This window comes from Balaenoptera borealis, assembly GCF_965194805.1.
Source record: "Balaenoptera borealis genome assembly, chromosome: 7".
Classification (NCBI taxonomy): domain Eukaryota; kingdom Metazoa; phylum Chordata; class Mammalia; order Artiodactyla; family Balaenopteridae; genus Balaenoptera; species Balaenoptera borealis.
Window position 1 is genome coordinate 6855485 of NC_138864.1, and position 15966 is coordinate 6871450.

A 15966-nucleotide genomic window follows, 5' to 3' on the forward strand; every position below is an offset into this window, starting at 1 on the left:
ACATGCGTGTATGTCTCTGTGTGTATGTGTGTATGTCTGTGTGTGTATGTGTATGTGTGTGTATGTGTATATGTGTGTGTATGTGTGTATGTGTATGTGTGTGTATATACGTGTGTAGGTGTATGCGTGTGTATGTGTGTGTACGTGTGTGTACGTGTGTATGTGTGTGTGTATGTGTGTGTGTGTGTAAAAGGTCTTTTACAACTTCATCAGTAATACATATCTATTGCAATTTTTTTTTAATTATAAAAGGAAGAAAAAAAATCCCTTAATTGACACTTGGATTAACTACTAACAATTGGCATACATTTTTCTGGTCTTTCTGTTTTCTTTTAAAGTCATATTTTTTCTATCCTTCTACCACAATACATTATAACCACCTTCTATACCTTTACAATTATATGTTTTATGAAAAACATGGACATGAAAAGGCAAACAGTTCCACAAGGCTTAGAGTCAAACCCGCAGCTCCTAGCCCACTCCAGCAGCAGCCACTTCAAACTACTTTTGGTCTAGCATTTACTCCATTTTTCTACATAATGAGCTTATTCTGCTGTTTCTTAACTTTTTCCATGTTAGATTTTGGCTTCCTACTCCAGAAGTTCTTTGAGACACAGGCTCACACACAGACACACGACCCCACACATACTTTTCCTCCCCAGTCTTTGAAAAAAAGTTAGAGCACAATATTCAAATTAACATTCACTATTTAGTTATCCATATAGAGTTATAATAGATATTATAATTATGAAAACAGAAATTTTCTTCAAGAGCAACTTTCTGCAGCCGAGACATATAATGTGCATGTTGACTACATTTTCTTTCTAGATGAACTTTCGTTTGCTCTGAACTTGATAACTGATTTGTTTTCTTACTTTTTCTTCTCACTGAATTTCCTGGAAATTCCTTTACCCAGATTTTTTATCCTTTGCTTCCTGGATCCTATGCCTTTTTACAATTCACTTCTTCATTTTAGGGGGGCACTTTCTATCAGCTTTCTGAGACAAGATGGGTATGGGGTAAAATTCTGAGATCTTGAAAACCTAAAAATGTTTGTGTTCTCTTACACTGAGCAGTCAGCGTGGTACCTGTGAGGTCTACACCGGAAAGCTCTCTCAGGATGCTCAGCTCTCACGCCACTGTCTTCCAGCCTGCAACCCTGCAGTGGGGACACCCCACCCCCATCCCAACCCCAGGCTGGCTGGCTGTCTTCCTTCCTTCCACAGGCTTGAGCATCTTCTCACTCCTTGAGCCCTGGACCATCCTGACATGCCCTGGGTGAAGCTGCTTTCACCCTCTGCTGGGTCATCCACAGTCCCCAGCCATCTGTACATGCTGCGATTCTGCAGAATGTTCTAAGTGCTCTTCCTCAAAGATTTTTTTCTTCCTTCTCTTTTCTCCTTTCTTTCTGGATTCCAATTAGTTGAATGCTGCAAGTTCTAAATCAATTTTCTAATTTTTCTTGAATATTCTTTTTTTTTAATTGAAATATAGTTGATTTACAATGTTGTGTTGATTTCTGCTGGACAGCAAAGTGATTCAGTTATAGATACATTCTTTTTTATATTCTTTTTCCATTATGGTTTGTCAGAGGATACTGAATATATTTCCCCGTGCTATACAGTAGGACCTTGTTGTTTATCCATCCTATATATAATAGTTTGCATCTGCTAATCCCAAACTCCCAGACCATCCCTCTCCCTGCCTATCCCCTTGGCAACCACAAGTCTGTTCTCTATGTCTCTGAGTCTGTTTCTGTTTCATAGATAGGTTCATTTGTGTCATATTTGAATATTCTTGACTAATTAACATTTTTCCCTCCTCTCTTAGAAATGCCCTTTATTTCATTATCCAACTCTTCTGGCTTTTAAATTTTTGGTTACTATATTTTAAATTTCCAAGTGCTCTTTCTTGTTATATCTTTTTGAAATAGCTTCATGTATGTTTCCTGGATACATTCTCTTCTCTTTTCTCTCTGAGGCTGTTAATTTATATCTTTAAAAATATGTCTTTCTACTCAGCCATAAAAAAGAATGAAATAATGCCATTTGCAGCAACATGGATGGACCTAGAGATTGTAATACTAAGTGGAGTAAGTTAGAGAAAGACAAATATCATATGATATTGCTTATATGTGGAATCTAAGAAAATGATACAAATGAACTTATTTACGAAACAGAAATAGACTCACAGACATAGAAAAGAAACTTACAGTTACCAAAGGGGAAAGGTGGTGGGGAGGGATAAATTAGGAATTTGGGAGTAACGTACACACACTACTATATATAAAATAGATAAACAAGGGAACTATACTCAATATTTTGTAATAACTTATATAGGAAAAGAATCTGGAAAAATATATATATAACTGAATCACTTTGCTGTACACCTGAAACTAACACAACATTGTAAATCAACTATAATTCAATAGAAAGTGTCTTTATTTTCATTTTCTTTAGTTATACACACTTTTTCTCCAAGTTCCTTTTTGCTCTCTTTGTCTTGGCCTCTTGCCTGTCACATCCTGACCTTGCCTCAATTTCTGGTGATACTTGGCCCGCTGATCCTAATTAAGCGTGCTTCTGTGGACAGGGTCTGTGGACACTCATGGGATTCCGTGCGGGTACCTGGGAAGAAATCTGGTGAGCTCACTGGGGGATCCCCAAATATCCACATCGGTAGGATCCTCTCTTCCGACCTCCTGCCTGCAGGTGGCAGCTGGCCTTGCAGAGTAGGGTCCAGTGGGAAGGCTTGGCCTCTCATGCAGCGCTGGGCTTCCCCGCTCCCTGACGTCCTAGAGTCAGTCTCTCTCCTTCTTTCTCGTCTGGAGTTCATGGGCAGACCTGCGGCTGTCCGTGGCCGGGTGGGGCCTGGAGGCCTTGCTGCTTCACAGCCAGACGGCCCGTCCTTGGTCAGCAGCTCTCCTGCCCACTTCTGTGCAGAGGACTCGCATCCCACCGTCCTGAGTCTCGTGGAGGCCGGGCCTCTTCTGATGGCCTCTCCACCCGGCCTGCACCTCTCAACTTCTTCTGCTTTGCTAGGAATTTAGCACCATCAACTCATTCTAGTTCCAAGTGTCTACTGACAACTGTCCTTGTTCCTTCTCCCCATCTCTTTGCCATCGTGGACTAATGCTTTTTGTTCATTTTAATGGGGTTTTGAGAGGAGAGAGCTAGACTAGCTCGTTCCATCAGCCACGTTTTCCCATATCTTTTAAAGGCTGCCCAGTACTGCATAGATTCCTGAAGCCACAGTTCATTCAATTCACTCCCTCTTTCTTTGGTGGAATATTAAGGCTGTGGTTTTGGCTATGACACATTAAACTTTGTAGACCTCCTTTATCTTTCCCATATGTCTTTTTTCTTTCTGTTCTTTTCCTTTTTTGAGTTTCCAATACATTTCTTGACTGCAGCCTCTGAGGTAAGGAACATGCAAGACTGGAGGAAAATCAGATTCAAACACTGTTTCCCAATGTTAAGAACCCTTGTCACGTGGTTACCTCGCACTGAGCTCGGGATTAAAGCCACCAGGACTTTTTGAAATAAATGGTTGTCAAAGCTTTCCACTTTTCTGTTAGTATCTGTGCACAACTCTGGTCCTTGGTTCTCACTGGGGCCTGGGTGCCCGGGGTGGGTGTGTGGCTGGGCTCTTGGGATACCCTGCTCAGGGGGGACCCTGGTCAGGGGTGGGCTGCCTGCTCTTATCTCCACCTGTCATAATTCCGTCTCCCCCTTTTGTCCAGCTGCGGATGATGACGTTGAAAGGCAGAGAGCCTTGGCTCTGGTACCCGGGTTTCTTCGTTCAGGGCTGACATCCATCCATTCGTTCGTCATGACGCTCAAATGCTGTGGATCTGCCTGCCTGTACTATTTTCTCGTACACGTTTCTCGATCTCGTCTTAAAAGATGGCGAGAGACTTCGTCATTTGTTCACTTGCTCTTTCCATTAACCAACAAGCCACTGTTGATTCCTTATGCTGTGACAGGAATGACAGCGGATTCAAAGACAGATAAAGCTCCTGACCTCACACGGATGCCCACCATCGAATGAAGGAGAGAGAATTCTATAACATTACGTGATCTTCTTTTGGCTGGAAACACTGCCAAGAGCTGTAATTTGGGGCTGACTTGGGGACATGGTTTCCTCTGTGAGTTCACGCTGGTTGATCAGCGCCCGCTAAGCTCCCACTGACGTCTGTATAATAATGACATGCTCCGATTCTGCCTAGTGCCAACATCAAGTGGGAGAGAATTAAAAAAACAAATGGATCAGGGAAGCAATTCTGGCTCACCAGCTTGGAAAAGCAGTTTTACCCGTTGAAAGAAAGTTCTGGCTCACTCCTTGTTACAAGATTTGGAGAAGCATCAAGACCCTCAAGCCTTTGCCAAGATGGCCCAGCTTTGCCCCTGGCTGTCCTTTTCCCAGAGATAATCACAGCCACTCGACAAACAATGGCTGGTGACGATGTGTTTTCCCGGCACACGGCTACTCCCGATCAATTAAGGTAATGTCTTTGCAAAGTGTTTTGGCAAAGTCTGAGACTCCAATCAACAAGATCTAATGGGCAAAAGGTTTTTTCTGCAGCTTTTGTTAGTTTAAGGTGTTTAAACAAAAGTGTTCTGGTAGATGTATTTACAGACTTCTAGAAAATATTGTTAACATTGGCAGCAACGGAGATTTATTAAACATTTACTAGGGGTGCCAACAGTATCTCATACGACTACCTCAGAGAGGTAATTTCACTACCTCTGTTTTACAAAGGAAGAAATTAAAGCTTGTTGAAGATTACTTGCCCAACGTCAGACAGCTAACAAGTGGGCGGAGTGGAGATTTGACATTGGTTTAAACCATTTTCCTCAGGTCTGGAAGAAATAACTCCTTCAGTTTTGAGTAGAAATGTCCATTCCTATGATCCCATAAGCAACTAAAGCCCAAGGAGTCCTCATTGTTCCACGTGGTACAGTACCCACCTGCTGGATACATCAGAAACCAACCTATGCTTTGCTTTAGAAAACAGTGTTAAGGCCCAAGGCCTATCTTTAGCACATTCTTTGAGGAGCACTTGAAATCTAGTCCTGCTCACTTTCTAGAACTTGTACCTACCACTGTTTTCCTTCTTAGAACCAGGACATGCCATGGCCACTTTTAGTTGGGCAGGGCTAATTTTACCCTGCATCCCCTCTGGTGACCAGTAGCCAGGAAGTGTTCCCCAATGGCAGAATCAGAGCCCTGGATTTCTTGGATTTTTTAGAAAGCATCCGTTCCACTGTGGCTGCTTTGGTCTCTGAATCTCATTGTGTCAGTCACGTGTAATGTGACTAGACTCAGAAAATTGTTTAAGAGGGAAGGGAAGTTCTGATGTAAAGAGATTGAGTAGGACTCTTACCATGAAACCCAGGGCCCCTGTCCCCACCTTGGCTTCTGCACCTTGCTCAGGGTGAAGCACTTGGTAGGAACATAATCAAGTGACTGAATGACGGTGTGTGTGTGTGTGTGTGTGTGATGTGTGTTTATTTTCCACACTCCTTTATAGTTCTCATCTACGTGCATACACATTTTCACATTATTCTTGGAGGAAGTGGACATATTCCTCTAGGTTTCAAGTGTTTAGCTACAGGAGACACATCACTAGATTTGAGGGTCTGTCTACGTTATGAAATAAAGTTAGTATGGTTTTCAGCACTTTGCATTGACCTATGTGTTCATTTGTTCTTTAGTTCATTCTTTCTTCCATGCATTCCTCCATCCATCCATTTGTCCATCCGTCCATCCATCCATCCATCCATCCATCCTTCCAAGCACATGGGTACTTGGTACCAAGCTCCATGCTAGGCACCAGGCACACAGAAGTGAAAGAAGGAAAACCAGGGGCATTTCTTTCAGCCCCATTGAAGGGATGGCTCATGTGGGCTTGACTGTGCTCTACTGGGTCCCTGCTTCCTTGCCTTTTCTCAAGCTGTTCTTTCAGCCTGGAATGCCCTTCCTTTCCCAACGCTTCTATCAATCTTCTGCCCCTGCTGAAATCTCCCTCACTCTTTACTGCTACTTCTCAGAGAAGACCCCAGAAGTCCCCTGGGTGGCAGTCAGTCAGCCCCTCTTCCTGCCCAGATGCAGGAGGGGAACATTACTCAGAGGACAATCTTTAGCTCACTGTCCCTTGGTTTTCGCTCACTGCTGCCATGCCCAGCTCCCCTGTTTGCCTCTGAGTTCTGCACAGTAAACGGCATGATTTATTAGTCTCTGAATTTCCACAATTCCTAGCCTAGTGCTTTTACGCTTTAGGAATCAAATGTTTGTCGAATACAAGAAAGAATGAAGCAGGCATTTTATATAAATGGAGCATGTTATGGAAGGAATTTACAAATATGAGAGACTGTAAGCACAACACAGCCCTGGCCCTGTATTCTCATTTCTGTGTTGTGCAAAATGAAAATACTCTATTGTTTTTACTCTGACAAATCAAAGTCATATATGCGCACTAAATACAGTTCATATAATAGAGGGGCATATAAAGTACTAAGTGAAACTCCTACCTCACCTCTAGCCCCAAAAGATAACCTCTGTTCAGCCTGATGTGTGTCCCCTCAGTCTGTTTTCTGTGTATCTATGTATGTGAATATTCACAAAAATGAGGACATGCTCTCTTGATGACAACTGCTTTTTTCTCCTGTGATGCTGTCCATTGTTGGCTGTGGATCTCTCCAAAGTCCTGAGGACAGGAAGGGCCCACCCCTGCATGGACCACCCATATTTACCTGTCCTCAAGGTTTGGCATTTCTGTTATTTCCAATTCATTGCTCTTTCAAATACATTTGCAAAGAGGATCCTTACATATTTATCTGTTTCCACTTTGTTCCCTTCTGATACGGCTCCATAAAATCACTGGCTCACAAGCAAAGCATTTTTTTTTAAAATTTTTTTTTATATGAATGGCTGGATTTTTATTTATTTATTTATTTATTTATTTTTTGGCTGTGTTGGGTCTTCATTTCTATGCGAGGGCTTTCTCTAGTTGTGGCAAGCGGGGGCCACTCTTCATCGCGGTGCGCGGGCCTTTCACTATCGCGGCCCCTCCCGTTGCGGGGCACGGGCTCCAGACGCGCAGGCTCAGTAGTTCTGGCTCACGGGCCTAGCTGCTCCGCGGCATGTGGGATCTTCCCAGACCAGGGCTCGAACCCGTGTCCCCTGCATTGGCAGGCAGATTCTCAACCACTGCACCACCAGGGAAGCCCGCAAAGCATTTTTAAACGAATTGAAATCAGGATCTCGAAGTGATATCCGTGCTCCCATGTTCACTGCAGCATTATTCACAATAGCCAGCATGTGGAAGTAACCTAAATGTCCATCGACAGAAGAACAGGTAAAGAAGTGTGGTACATTCACACAACAGAAGAGCACTCAGCCATGAAAAAAGAAGGAAATTCTTCAATATACCACGAGGCAGATGAAACTTGAAGACGTGGTGCTAAGTGAAATAAGTCAGACACAGAAAGACAAACACTGTGTGATTCTATTGACATAGGGATCTAATAAAAGAGGCGAATTTATCGAAACAAAAATCTACAAACCTGTAGATTTTTGGATGATGCCCATTCTGACTGGTGTGAGGTGACACCTCATTGTAGTTTTGATTTGCATTTATCGAAACAAAGAGTAGAATGGTGGTTGCCAGGCGCTGGGGGAGGGGGTCAGGGAGCCACTAACCAATAGGCGTTTCAGTCAAGCAAGGTGGGTGAGCTCCGGGGGTCTGCTGTACAACCTTGCACCCAGGGTCAACAGCAGTGTATCGTTCACTTAAAGATTTAAGAGGGTGGGTCTCATGCTAAGTGTTCTTGCGACAATAAAATAAAATTTAAACCAAAAACGTGAGACATGTTGCCCAACAGACCTTCATAGAGGCTGCATTAGTTTAAACCCTCATCAACACCCTCCTAACTGCATTCAATAACAGAGCAGAGACCACCTTTCCGGTTTTTTATCAGAGTCAATGAAAAGTGTCCTAATAACTTTTTATTATTTATTTACTTATTTTTATTATTTTTTTAAACATCTTTATAGGAGTATAATTGCTTTACAATGGTGTGTTAGTTTCTGCTGTATAACAAAGTGAATCACCTGTATGTATACATATATCCCCATATCCCATCCCTCTTGCATCTCCCTCCCTCCCACCCTCCCTATCCCACCCCTCTAGGTGGTCACAAAGCACCGAGCTGATCTCCCTGTGGGATGCAGCTGCTTCCCACTAGCTATCTATTTTACATTTTGTAGTGTATATATGTCAATGCCACTGTCTCACTTCATCCCAGCTTACCCTTCCCCCTCCCCGTGTCCTCAAGTCCATTCTCTAGGTCTGCATCTTTATTCCTGTCCTGCCCCTAGGTTCTTCAGAACCATTTTTGTTTTTTAGATTCCATATATATGTGTTAGCATGTGGTATTTGTTTTTCTCTTTCTGACTTACTTCACTCTGTATGACAGTCTCCAGGTCCATCCACCTCACTACAAATAACTCAATTTCATTTCTTTTTATGGCTGAGTAATATTCCATTGTATATATGCACCATATCTTCTTTATCCATTCATCTGTCAGTGGACACTTAGGTTGCTTCCATGTCCTGGCTATTGTAAATAGAGCTGCAATGAACATTGTGGTACATGTCTCTTTTTGAATTATGGTTTTCTCAGGGTATATGCCCAGAAGTGGGATTGCTGGGTCATACGGTAGTTCTATTTTTAGTTCTTTAAGGAACCTCCATACTGTTCTCCCTAGTGGCTGTATCAATTTACATTCCCACCAACAGTGCAAGAAGGTTCCGTTTTCTTCACACCCTCTCCAGCATTTATTGTTTGTAGATTTTTTAATGATGCCCATTCTGACTGGTGTGAGGTGATACCTCATTGTAGTTTTGATTTGCATTTCTCTAATGCCTAGTAACTTTTTAAATTGACATTCTTTAAATGCTAGGATTAGCACTTCTTAATGATTAAAATGATTTTTTAATGTTTACTTGTGTCTGTGTGAGAGAAAGAATTTGTAGTTCTAACCATTAAGCTTTTTCTGTCTACTGTGGTGTTAGCCTTTTCTTAATAATATCAATATGTATGTGAATTACAAATATGTTGTGAATATTTTCCCTAGTTTCTTATGGCCTTTTAATTTTCTGCTTTTTTTTTTTTTTTTACTTTTTTTGGAATGTGAAAGTTTATCTAATTCAATCTCTCAGGTGCCCCTTCTTTTTTTTTGTTTCTAACCCTGTGTCATACTAAGAAAGGGCTTCTTGATTTCAAAATCTAAAAGTCCCTATTATTTCAATGTAGTTTCCTGGCTTACTTTTTCACACTTTTATTTTAAATCAACCTGGGCATAATTTTTTACATGCTCTTCATTTCCCCCAAAGTGATTAAACGAGCTTACAGCACAAATGACAACTATTTTACAAATCTGCAGCCACCTATATTATCGTAAAACAAAATTCAATAATATCACACACAGAATGAGGTGTGAAAAACTGGTGTTGTGACTGACGTGTCCTTTCATCCCCGAAGCATCTCATGCAGCAAGAATCTGGCCTGCTGGGAATCTCACCTCTTCAGAACCCAGACCAGAACCATGAAGAACCGGGCTGCCAGCTCATGTCTATGATTAGTTGCAGGAGGCCCCTGCCCAGCCACCCCTGCCAGGCTCCTGCCTAAGCTCTGTCCCTGAAGCCATCTGATTTTACCTCCACGAAACAATAAACCCAGAGTTTCCTGGGGAGAGTCAGTGTCAGATCCGAGAATTCAGAAAAATTGGTGATGCGGTCTAGAAAGATTTCCCTCTGTACTGCTTAAATAACTTCTACAAAAAAAGAGACTTGTACTTTAAGGGATAAATCCTTAGTCATCTAAGGCAGTTATTTCTTTATCATGTTCTCATTCTCCAGGGACACCAGGATGCCAACTTTAGAGTATAATGAGGTTGCTCTGGATTAAAATGTAAACCTACATTTTCAACTATTCCTTTTACATGGTGATTATTCCATATAATTTTCCTTTAAATACACTTGTACTTTTAAGAGGAGGAGCAAAAGGATTATGAACAAGAACAGCCTAGAAAAATACATCAGCAAGATGAGAGCATAGCATGGAGGTCGTGCTTGGACCCTGGAGGCAGAAAGCCCGGTTAGAGTTTCGCTTCCACCATGAGCTGTGCAATATTGGATAAGTTGCTTGACCTCTCTGTGCCTCAATTTCTCCACTGGTGAAACAGGGATGAAAACAGTTACTGTCTCTTTTGGTGACTGGGAAGATCAAGTGAGTCATATCATGCAAAGTACAGAGGATGCTGTCCTCACTGGTGGGCAGCTTCTACTAACATCTTTCACCTTATCCTCCTCATCACCCTCCGAGTCAACGGCAGACAAGGCAGTGGGTCCCTGGACGGCTGAAGGTCACCCCCAGAACCAGACCTGGCTGGACCCAAGTCTTGGATTCAGCTCTTACAGGGAATGGCGGGGTCCTCGGAGAACGTAGTCAAGCTCTGCCTTCCTAGTTAGGTTTCCGGAGGTTCCATGTGCTGACAATACCACCCTGCAGAAAAATGTGGCCGCCCTGGGAGCTGTGAGCAGCACTAAATCTAAGCCAGCTGCACACGCTTGCTCAGATACCAACGTCTCTGTGCCTCACTTTCCGCTTTTAAATGGAACAATAGTAGCGCCCACCCCACAGGGCACCATAAGGCATCACGTAATCATTAAATGTGTGCTCAGAAATATCCCCAGCTGCTAGAAGGTGATATAGATCTGTTTGCTAAAGAAACAGCAATCAAGTTGAATAACATCAAAGAACACAAAATCTTAGAGCTGGAATTCCAACTCTTTTATTTTACACATGAGAAAGCAGAGGACCAGAAGTTGCATGATGTTTTCAAGATCAACTCCACCTGATTCACCTTGATCAATGAAAGAGAGAACGATGATGATTCCCAGCTTACGTGCGGAGAGGAAGATGCCGTGTGAGGGTTTCCTACGCAACCCCGTTGTCTTGTTTAATGATCAAAACCACCTCTCACTGTCCAGAAAAGGGAAGTGAGCTTGGATGGGCTGAGCCACCTGCTGAAGGCCGCAGAGCTGACTGCTGTCTGACACTTCTCTGTGCCACCTGCTTACACAAGGGGAGACTGGGGGACACATATTGGGCTGGCCCATGGTCCCCCGCATAACACTCTGCCTTGAAGGTGGGCTGTTTGCTTGATTTGCTGCTGTCTCATCAGCACTGGGAAACGTCCTTGGCGTATTTTCGGTGCTCACTAAATATCCATTAACTGAGTCAATGCTGTTACCGAAAGCATCCATACGATGAAACCAGCATCTGTTTTTCTCTTAGGGCGGGTACACTCATTGGGTGACTTTCTAAGTGCCTATTATGTGTCAGATACTGACTTGGCACTGAGAATAAGAGGTGAGCAAGACAGGACCTCGGGGCTGGTTTTAGTGGAAGGGACATGGGTGATGACCAGACGTCCCGTGGACAGTGTGCTGCTCCTTGCCACATGGGACACCCCTGGAGAACCAGTTTAGGGGGAAGACAAGGCTTCTGGTTTTGGCCACGCCTGTGGAGCTTTCTGGTGGGCAGGCTGGAGGTATCCCACCGAGACACTCGCATGGCAGTGGCACCGAAGCTAAGCACGAATGGGACTGCCCAAGAAGAACGTCGGGCAAGAAAGGAAAATACAACCCTAAGATGGTCTCACTTTCATGGGGCTGCTTTAGAATGGAAGATTCTAGAAGGCCGCTGGAGAGTTGGGGGCAAGCCGAGGGGCGCAGCGACGTGGCGCAGGAAGTGAGCGGGAGGGTCAGAGGCTGCCAAGCTCGGGCAGGGTAAGGGTGTAGAACGCCATCGTGCAGGGGGGCGCCGGCCCTGGGGAGAATAGGGCACCCAGAGCAGTGCAGCATGGGAGAGCCAGATGGGCTGGGCGGGCAGCCCGGGGTGGTGTGCAGCGGCAGGGGGTGTGACAAGGGTGAGATGGAGCGGCAGGGGGACAGGCGAGGGGTTGGGGGCTCACTTAGAGGGCCTTTTGCCTGCACATTCCTCCTCGGGCTCCTGGGACCTGAGCCAGCCCCAGGGGCAGTCCTTGGGCCACTTCCTTTTATCCCAGAGAATTTTCAAGGTGATTCCTTCCAGATTCAATGCCTTTAATGCCAGCTTTGTGCAGAGACTCCCAGATTCACAGCTCGGCCTGAATTTCTCCCCTGAGCTCCAGGGCCACACACCTAAATGCTTGTTGACAACAGCACCTGGACATGGGCATCTCCGCATGTCCCAAACCAGCCCCTTGCTTTCCTCCCCAGACGGGCTCCTCCCCCAGCCTCCTCCACCTCAGGGTAACGGTCACTCCCTGTTTCTAGCGGTCCAGGGCCGGATGCCCCAGGCGTTCTGGAGGAGCCCACACCCCTTCAACAGGCGGGTGTTCCTCCGTGTCCCTGTCACCACTCGCTTGAAGCCACGCTCATCTCTCACCTGAACAAGTGTGACAGTCCCTCCCTGGCCTCCCTGCGCCCACCCCAGACCCTTCCCCACGGAAAGCTGGCCACGCTCTGCTCAAACTCTGCAAATGCCTCCAGTCCCATGTCCTGCCTGCAATTAACATGCGAGGGCAAATATATTTGTAGTGAGGTGGATGGAGTTAGAGTCTGTCATACAGAGTGAAGTAAGTCAGAAAGAGAAACACAAATACAGTATGCTAACACATATATATGGAACCTAAGGGGGAAAAAAAAAAAAAAAGGTCACGAAGAACCTAGTGGTAAGACGGGAATAAAGACACAGACCTACTAGAGAATGGACTTGAGGATATGGGGAGGGGGAAGGGTAAGCTGTGACAAAATGAGAGAGTGGCATGGACATATATACACTACCAAACGTAAAATCGATAGCTAGTGGGAAGCAACCGCATAGCACAGGGAGATCAGCTCGGTGCTTTGTGACCACCTAGAGGGGTGGGATAGGGAGGGTGGGAGGGAGGGAGATGCAAGAGGGAAGAGATATGGGAACATATGTATATGTATAACTGATTCACTTTGTTGTAAAGCAGAAACTAACACACCATTGTAAAGCAATTATACTCCAATAAAGATGTTAAAAAAAAAAAAAAAAAAGATACTGATTTCATTTCCTTTGGGAATATACCCAGAAGTGGAACTGCTGGGTCATACGGTAGCTCTATTTTTAATATTTTGATTAATCTCCATACTGTTTTCCATAGTGGCTGCACCAATTTACATTCCCACCAACAGTGCAGGAGGGTTCCCTTTTCTCCACATCCTGGCCAACATTTGTTATTTCCTGTCTTTTTGATAAAAGCCATTCTGACAGGTGTGAGGTGATAACTCATTGTGGTTTTGATTTGCATTTCCCTGATGATGACTGACGTGGAGCATCTTTTCATGTGTCTGTTGGCCGTCTGGATGCCACTTGTGACAACACGGGTGGACCTTGAGGGCATTATGCTAGGTGAGATAAATCAGACAGAGAATATAAGGAATCTAAAAAAGCCAAACTTGTGAAAACAGTAAAATGGTAGTTACCAGGGGCTGAGAGGTGAGGAGACAGGAAAGAGGTAGTTTCAGGGAACAAACTTGCAGAGCGTAGATGAATAAGCCCTGGAGACCTAGTACCCAGTGCGGCGATCATAGACAACAATATTGTACGATAATCATCAAACTTGCTAAAACACTAGATCTTGCTTATTCCCACAAGAAAAAGAGAAGTGATAATTATGTGATGGGACGGAAGTGCTGACTGTGGCTACAATCAGATTACAGTGTATAAATGTATCAAATCGGCACGTGGGGCACCTTAAATGTGCACAGTGTTATATGTCAAATAGATTTCGATGAAAACAAAAGTAAAATCCTCTGGCAGAAGCAGCCGAGGTAACGGGATGGGAGTGGAGAGGGAGCTCTGGGGAGAGGGAACCTCTGCCGTGAAATCTGCCGTGGAGCAGACCTGCGGGTCGGCGTGGACCAGGCTGGCGCCTGGGGTGGCTCCAACCTGCTGGCCAGGTGATGGGGAGCCCAGCTCTGTTCTGGGCACCGCCAGAGACTGTGCAAGAACCCAGACAGATGGCAATGATGCTGGCCACGGCCAGTGCCTTTAAGGGGGGGAAGGGGAGGTAGCATCCAAGGAGGAAGCAGAGTTCCAAGTCTGGGGCTTTAGGTCAAAGAGCGTCACTCGAGGAGTGAGCAAGTCCCAGAGCTGGCCGTGGCCGGCCCCTGAGAGTGAAGAAATGTCGCTGCCATATCAGTACACAAAGTGTGTTGCAGCCATCAAGCCGTCACGTTACAGCTGCCCTGACGGTGAGCCCTGAGGGAACTCAGGACGGAAACAGGGTGCCCGCCATCCAGCCGTCAGCCACTGCAGCCCACCCCAGCGGTGCACCCTAAGGAGCCTGGGGATGAGAAAGTACAGGACACTGGCCCCAGACGGCTGAGGTGCAGAACAAAGGGATGATTTCACGGAGCCCAGACTCCTGCATCTTCCCATACATAGAAAAGCGCTAAATTCCTTAACTTGAGATGTCTGGTTTTCTTTAATTAACAGTAATCTTTTGATGTTCCCACTACCTGGTCCTTGTTGCAAAAATTCCTATATATCCTGGCTCCCCCCTTAAGTCTTTGGAACAGTCTCTCAGAGCAATCTGAGAGGCTGCGCCCTGGGTTTAAGTTCTTATTTTGTCTGCCAAATATAACATAATTCTCAAATTTTAGGTTGTGCACCATTTTTCAGTTGACACCCCAAGAGCATGTTTCCGTTGGGATTTGCTTGTTTCTGCTTGTTTACTTATTTAGCCGTGCTTTTCTCAAGGATGCTTCCCTTCCAATGCACCCGGAGACACAGCCCTCAGCTCCAGTCTGCTCAGCTGATCTGTCCTCCAGGGGTGTCTAAACACCTGCCCTCTAGACCCCTCCCCAGGTGAGCGAGCCCTTGGGGAACCAGGGCTCAGGTATTAGTACTAACATGTGACTTTCCTTCTGGGAATTTGGGAAGGGGGTTCAAGGAGATGATGACATCATATCCTGATTTTACAGGGGTCCCTAAATCCCACCATAAAGAGTACATCCACCCCGTCACCAATGACATAAAATGTGGGGACTCTGAATCTTATATTTCCCTGTACAGTCTTAATTTCACAAGTTTATCTTGCTGTCAGAGGATATGCCACCATTTAATTTTGGTCACTCTAAATAAAGTAGCATTGATTCTGTGTGAGCGAACATCATACTTGATGAAAGCAGTATCCTGGCTGGGTGTTATCTGGGCAGACAGTTGGCACAAATTCTAATTGAACTGATGTGTAACCCTTTCACTCCTAAAATTTAAAAAAAATGAGTCCTTCTAGGAACTATACAAGTCATACATCATAGACCTATGCCCAAGGTGTGGGGAATTTTTATCAGTTATTTGCTACCATTAGATGACTAAGGTCACCATATTTTTGGCCATGGAAATTCCGGTATCCATCCAATGTTTTGGGATTCTGCTTTATTCTTAGTCTACTAAGAAAGGCTGAGATCTCAAAAGCGAACATTTGGAAACAGCCTGCCTCAGGGTCCACCACATGGAACTGGCTAAGTGATTTATGGTAGACTGGTTGGCTTTTACACAGCCCTTAAAATGGGGACTGTATTTATGAACTCCTGTGGAAAAGAGCACCAAGATACCTTGTTAAGTGAGAAGGTATAAAACAGTCTGCATGGTATGTTCCCATTTGTGTACAAAGAGGAAGCCATTGCTTACGCACAGACACACACACACACACACACACACACACACACACACACTATATCTGAAGGGTACAAAGTGACCATACATATTACTATACTACTTGCTCTTGGGGAGGAGAAGTGAGGGGGAAACGGATGAGGAATAATTGTCACTCCATATCTTTTGATATTTTTGGAATTTTGAAACATGTAAAAGTATT

General features: G+C 44.6%; 1 protein-coding gene across 16 annotated transcripts in view; it reads right to left on the bottom strand.

Moving 5' to 3' along the window:
* Positions 1–15966, bottom strand: part of COBL (cordon-bleu WH2 repeat protein) — a 273659-nt gene that overhangs the window by 70486 nt on the left and 187207 nt on the right. The gene's annotated exons all lie outside the window — the stretch shown is intronic.